This window comes from Neopsephotus bourkii, unplaced genomic scaffold (genome assembly GCF_033783945.1).
Source record: "Neopsephotus bourkii isolate Nb327-2 ecotype Australia unplaced genomic scaffold, CSIRO-AGI_Nbou_v1 NB_53, whole genome shotgun sequence".
Classification (NCBI taxonomy): Eukaryota; Metazoa; Chordata; class Aves; order Psittaciformes; family Psittacidae; genus Neopsephotus; species Neopsephotus bourkii.
Genome location: NW_026900570.1, coordinates 8,216,948 through 8,222,729, shown reverse-complemented (window position 1 = coordinate 8,222,729; position 5,782 = coordinate 8,216,948). Strand labels below are relative to the sequence as shown.

Here is a 5,782-nt window from a genome sequence, read left to right as displayed (position 1 = left end):
GAATATAGATTCAAATACCCTTAATACTTTGCAGATGCTGTGAACACCAATTACAGAACACTGACTGCAGTGAAGGGGTTAATGATTAATTAAGTATGATGATATGAATTAAGTATCAGCAGGGTCTAGGGTAATTGATGTCAGGTGAATGGGAAACTCCCCAGGATAATGTCAGTGCCAGAGGGAGTGGTGATTAGTGGGGATAAATGCTGGTGTGATCTGCATCTGATGAAGGCAGAGTTGAAATGTTTGTGGGACTGGGCCCAGCTGAGAATAATAAAGGCTTTTCTGTTCCCAACTGAGAATAAAGGAGATTTTGAATCAAAATATGTAAATACAGGTAGAACCCTTCCTGTCTTTAAAAAATGCAGCAAGACCTATGCTTTTAATACTTATTTGTATAAAGCTCTAGAAAGTAATTATAAAAGTTCATTGTGAGCCATGTAATCCTTAATTTTAAGTAGTTTCAAAGAAAGAAGAAAATTGAGGTCTGTTATTTTATTCTGTTCATTACGAAGAACAATACAGAAGAGTCTTCAAAGTGCAGATGAAGATTTTGCTGTGTTTCCACTTACTACATTTGCAAATTATAAAATAAATATTCTGGTACAACTTCATAAATCTCTTTGAGAAAGCCAGATGGAAAGCGGTGGTAAGTGTTGTTTTTATTTAGTTTTGGATAACTAGAGTTATAACTTCCTATTGTTATTGTATGGGCATATGTAAGAGGGGTTTCTTCAGTCAGCTCTAGATAATTTTAATTCATTTCCAGAAAAAAAAGTCTATTGTGTGTCTTGTAAAATGCAGTACAGAATTTGTAGTGCATAATCACTTAATTAAAGATTGTCTCATAATGCATGTACTTTAATGAGATGAATTAAGGTTGTGCAAGAAAGCTCAATTGTTCTGTTACCTAGATTAGATATGCTTAAAAATGTTCTTTATTAAGTAACCTGATACAGTATTCTACACAGAAAATTGTATATCTTGTACCATTATTTGACTTTAAAATCTCTTTCCCTCTATGTACCTACAAGGGCCACATTAATGGTTCTTACTTGTTTGCTGTAGGCAAATCATATGAACTTGCAATGTAAATCTGGGCCATATCAGTCTAGTTGACATGCCGAACAAGAAAAACAGAGGAATTAAGAATTTCCTGGTGTGTCAATAAAGGTTTGATATACATTAATTTGCAGAAATCTTACCATGGTCTGTGGATAATACAGCCTAAACACAGGTCGCAATGAAGGAAAGTTAATTTTTGCTCCATGACTTTACAATCATAGTTTGAGCATGATTGTTGAATGGCTGGGTAGTTCATTATCTGTACATACTGTATATGCTGTCTATGCACTACTTCTGCATTATATAGGAAGATATCTTTAAATCCAAAATGACAGACATGGTAAAATAATGGTGAATCTGTTCATGGAGCTACATTAGCAGAGCTTGTTCTAAAAGTACAAGCTATATATATGAGGGTGGATTATTGGTAATTATTATTATCCAATTACTCTGGATAGTGTGATAAGTGTAAAATATACAATTAATAATTATTTCTTATGTTTTCAGATTGCCATTCTTAATATTTTACATATATAACTTCTATAGATAAAATTAAGCAAATTAATGTTATGAGGGAATTAATTTATGGACTGTGCAAAATTCACAGTTATACATATTTTGTGAAAGATGTAATAATATGAGAAATGTTTGTTTCACTTTCCAGCATATTAGCTACATAACCCTCAAATAAAAATGCAGACTTTGTCTGATTAGGAATTTTTACATACCCTTTAGTTCACAAGGAATAGCATTTAGTCATATATACAGTACTATAGATGAAGTAAGTTCGCTTTAATTATAGGTGTAGATTCTGCAGTGATGCCAAAATTTGTTACTGAATTAATCTCTTGCTTTTCTGCTTAGAGTTCTTAAAGAGATTTATGCAACAGAGTGAGTAACATTCTCCATTCCTTTACAGCAGGGAAACTTGAGGAAAAGATTGCTTAAAGAATCCAATTCTTTGATGTATTTTATTTAACAGATATTTCATAGAGGTCAGCTGGAACTCCTATCGACCTCCATGGAGCAACATTTATGCCAACACAGAGCAGTTGGTGCTTTGGAGAGCTAGAAAGCCTGGTCAGTAATATAAAGACAGGTCTTGTACTTTAAATCCCAAATGTTAAAACAAGAAGAAATATTTGTTTTTCTGACTCTTTCTCCCTGACTGTGAACACATAACTGTTATGAACTCAGTTTTCTGGATTCTGGGACTGCTCTGAAATTGGGGTCACTTGGCTCTCAATGCAGCACTCCACAGCTGCACCACGAGTTCACCAGGCAGCCCTCTCCAGCAGTGTTTATTATACTTGTGTTTGCAGCGTATCTTGTTGAGTAGTGCATGCACCCTCACTGTTGGTAAATTCTGTGTAGATCACCCCTTTTAATGAGTTCATTAGAACTGTCATTATCTAATTTTCCTAGAAAAACAAGGGGGAAAAATATCTGAAACTGGACATCTGACTGTATAGATGCTCCCCTGCTGCTGGCAGTAAACTGCAGGAAATATGGGACAATCCTTGGGAGAGAACAAGAGGTGACTGAAGGTGCAGCCATGCAGCTAACACACTGAGTGGGCATTCCAGCAGGCCGGATAAGATTTATTTATGTTGTGACTATGTGTAAAATGGCCTGGGCACTTTCCAAATATAAGAGAAAAAACAATCCTTGCACCGAAGGACTGGAGCATGAGAGGACAGATAGGCATGTAGTGAAGGCTGTTCGAGGGCAGAGCAAAGAAACCAGAGGATAAAGCTGAAGTCAGAAATAACTGAAAGTTTCTGAAGTTGCTTGATTTATTTTATGTCAATACTGGAAGCCATACTAATACTAGTACTGTCAATACTATTCCAATCCCCTATCTCTTTTACAAGCATCTTCACTGTTTACCTACTAAGATCCCTGATGCTCTCCCTCTCACCAGGTAAATAAACTTTTCAGTCAAAAGATAAGAAGTAATGTGTCCCTGAGCTATAAATACATTATAATCTGCAGTGTTGGGGGTTTGGGTAATTTACAACTATGCAGAACTTGCCAGTAAATAAATCTTGTGCAGCAAAAGTGTACCCCATGATCATAATCCTGATGACTGGAGACAGTCTTCAAAATACAAGGGTAAACTGAAAATGTCATTGCAGCATGATGTCGTGAGAAGTTTGAAATTCTCTGTTTGTTTTCCTGGTGCCCTAGGGAGCACAGAGCAATACAGCCTTCAAGTGTTCAGCAGAGTCAAAACACAATAACAATATAATTTGTGATAGGGATGTGGAGAAACAAAAGCATCACATATTGATTGGAATGCCTGACAAGCTAAGTGCCAGCTGAAGTCTGTAATAAATATCACTGATGCTATTTCTAACCCCTTAGAAAGCAGCCATGCGAAGTGTTTTGGTCAGGGCTAGACTGTCTGGATAAATCCTGGGATTAAATTCTTGTATTTCTAACAGTGGACAATACTAGGTAGGTACTTCAAAACCAATAAGGGAATGTTTTGTATAGACATACATTTGAAACTTTATTTTACAGCTGCATGATTCCAGATAAAATTTGCTGCTGGAGCCACCAGGAAAGGTAGGGCAGTGACACAGCCATGAGCCTGTAGCCATTGGTCCTGCAGGGATGCTCATAGGTCACCATGTGTACTTAAGGGAAGAATCCTAACAGGGGCAACGGCGCTCTGTCAGGAGATGCTTCTGAAGACAAAGGACTGGTTTGGTCTTGCCCCTTGGATTTAGGTGTCTAACCTTGCAGACTGCCAGAGCTCACTTTCTCTCTCATTCCAGTTTCTTGGCTTCCAGTGCTTTCCTCAGAACAGCTGGCCTATTTTTAGTAAGTGGAGGTATAGCCAAACCTGTTCTTCAAAGCACAGCCCTAAGAGCCTTTTCAGACACTTTCTAAGGTACCAGAACTTCAGACACTTTAGGAGTTCTGACCATTAGTGAATGGTTGCTTGCAGGTATTGAGAGATACAAGTTTGGCTTTAATTTCCTAAATCCCATCAATATCAAACATTTTTTATGGCTTTGAACCTCAATCTGGAATATGGCTACAGAAGAACTTGGTTGGAATCACTTCTGCATCAGGTTGCTTGGATGTCTTTTTACAGTTTAATGAGATAAAAAGTGAGCAAAATCCCTACCGGAAACAAAACGGTTGGTTGGTGGAAGAAAGCACAGACCTGTAAGCTGAACAAGGCTGGAAGGAAGAAGCGGGACAAAAAGACAGCTTAGAAGAGATGGAAGGAGATAGTGATCCTGGAAAGAAGGAACTGAGCTGGGGTAGAAAGCTGAAAGTTGTACTTCTTTGGGGTTTGTGTGTATGTGTATGCATAATGTTCAGGGGAAAGGCAGAGAAGGATGAATGATAAGACTGGAGTATGTATATTGGGGATGTTAATTTTATTTTCTCATCTTTTACCGAGACAGAGATCATATCAGAAAATTGATGAAGTTAATTTGCATGACACAGAAAGACATTTAGGCAAAAGACTGATAAAATAGAATAGGAAAACATAGTAGTATGGCTATGGCTTCATAGAAGACAATATGTGCTGTGTCTCATTTGTCCCCTATAACATCCATCTTGACCCAATAGGGCATATTTCTCAGTCCATGCAACCTAAATAAGAGAAACCTAAATCAATCAGTTGAAACTTTGAAGATCAACATTAAGCAGTGTCACATTAATTTAAATCAGTTTTCAGAGTAAAAATTGGTTTTAAAAGATATCAATCACAGAACTTGGCTGAAGAAGAAGGTTCTTTGGTATTCTTGATCTAAGGTGAAGTCCTCACCTGGTAGTGACAGAGGTGTGAGTCTCAACGTTTTATACTTTCTTCAAGCAAACAGGATATTTTCCCAGGATTCTGCAACCCAGGTTGGGTGATGTCATGAAAAAATTAACATGTTCTGAACTCCTCATTCATCAAAATAAATGTTCTGGCTGAGTCTGAGTGCTGATATATTTTATTGCAAAGATTCCAGATAAGGCTTTGAAATGTATTTCCAAGCAAATTCCTCCTGACAGGTTTTAGGTTGAGGTCTTCTCAGAGCTCTCTGCAAACATTTCTCCAGGTGTAAAGGCCTATACATAGAGCAGAACATCTGTTTGCATGAGATTTCAGTGTTGTGTGCTACTGTGGCAGTCTAAGGTGCTAAGGAGATGATAGAAGGATTTCAGATCTATAATGGTGCAAGAACAAGAAATTAGTTTCTTCGGACATTGGATGAAGGTTTCAAGTGGGACTGTAAATCCCAAACTGGGAATCCCTTATATCCTGAAAAGAGGCTAATGTTTAAAAGACTGGGAACTGGGCACAGTAAGACCAGAAAATTATTGCGTGCACTCAAGAATCATTTCTAAAATAACAAAGAGCTTACATTTCTTTGCGAATGCAAGAAAAGTCAACCACCACTGAAATGCAAAACAATGAAAGTTATTACAGGACCAAAACTTCATGCATTTACAATAATAGTTAGCTCACTTCTCACTTAAGAAAACTGACAGTGAAGAAAGTACTCTTTCATGACTGCCAATAACTCAAAAAATGGGAAGATTTGTGTTTTCTTACTACACAACCTAAAAGAATTGAGTTATTATGTACTCAACTTTCAAGATGTCAAGATAATTGTGTAAAAATATTTGAAAATTTAAATAATTTTTATTTTTCTTCATATGATATAGGTTGCTCCATATAATATAAATGGTAATTTCA

At 36.9% G+C, this 5,782-nt stretch overlaps 1 long non-coding RNA gene across 2 annotated transcripts; it reads left to right on the top strand.

Annotated features, from left to right (window-relative positions):
• The first annotated feature begins 257 nt into the window (after window positions 1-257).
• Window positions 258-5,529, top strand: LOC133209621 (uncharacterized). Of its 2 annotated transcripts, XR_009724707.1 has the most exons (3): window positions 258-652; window positions 2,051-2,148; window positions 3,852-5,529. It is a non-coding gene; the product is annotated as an uncharacterized LOC133209621 (long non-coding RNA). The 2 variants fall into 2 exon arrangements; XR_009724703.1 differs by lacking the exon at window positions 3,852-5,529 and having other exon boundaries at window positions 2,051-2,399.
• The last annotated feature ends 253 nt before the right edge of the window (window positions 5,530-5,782 follow it).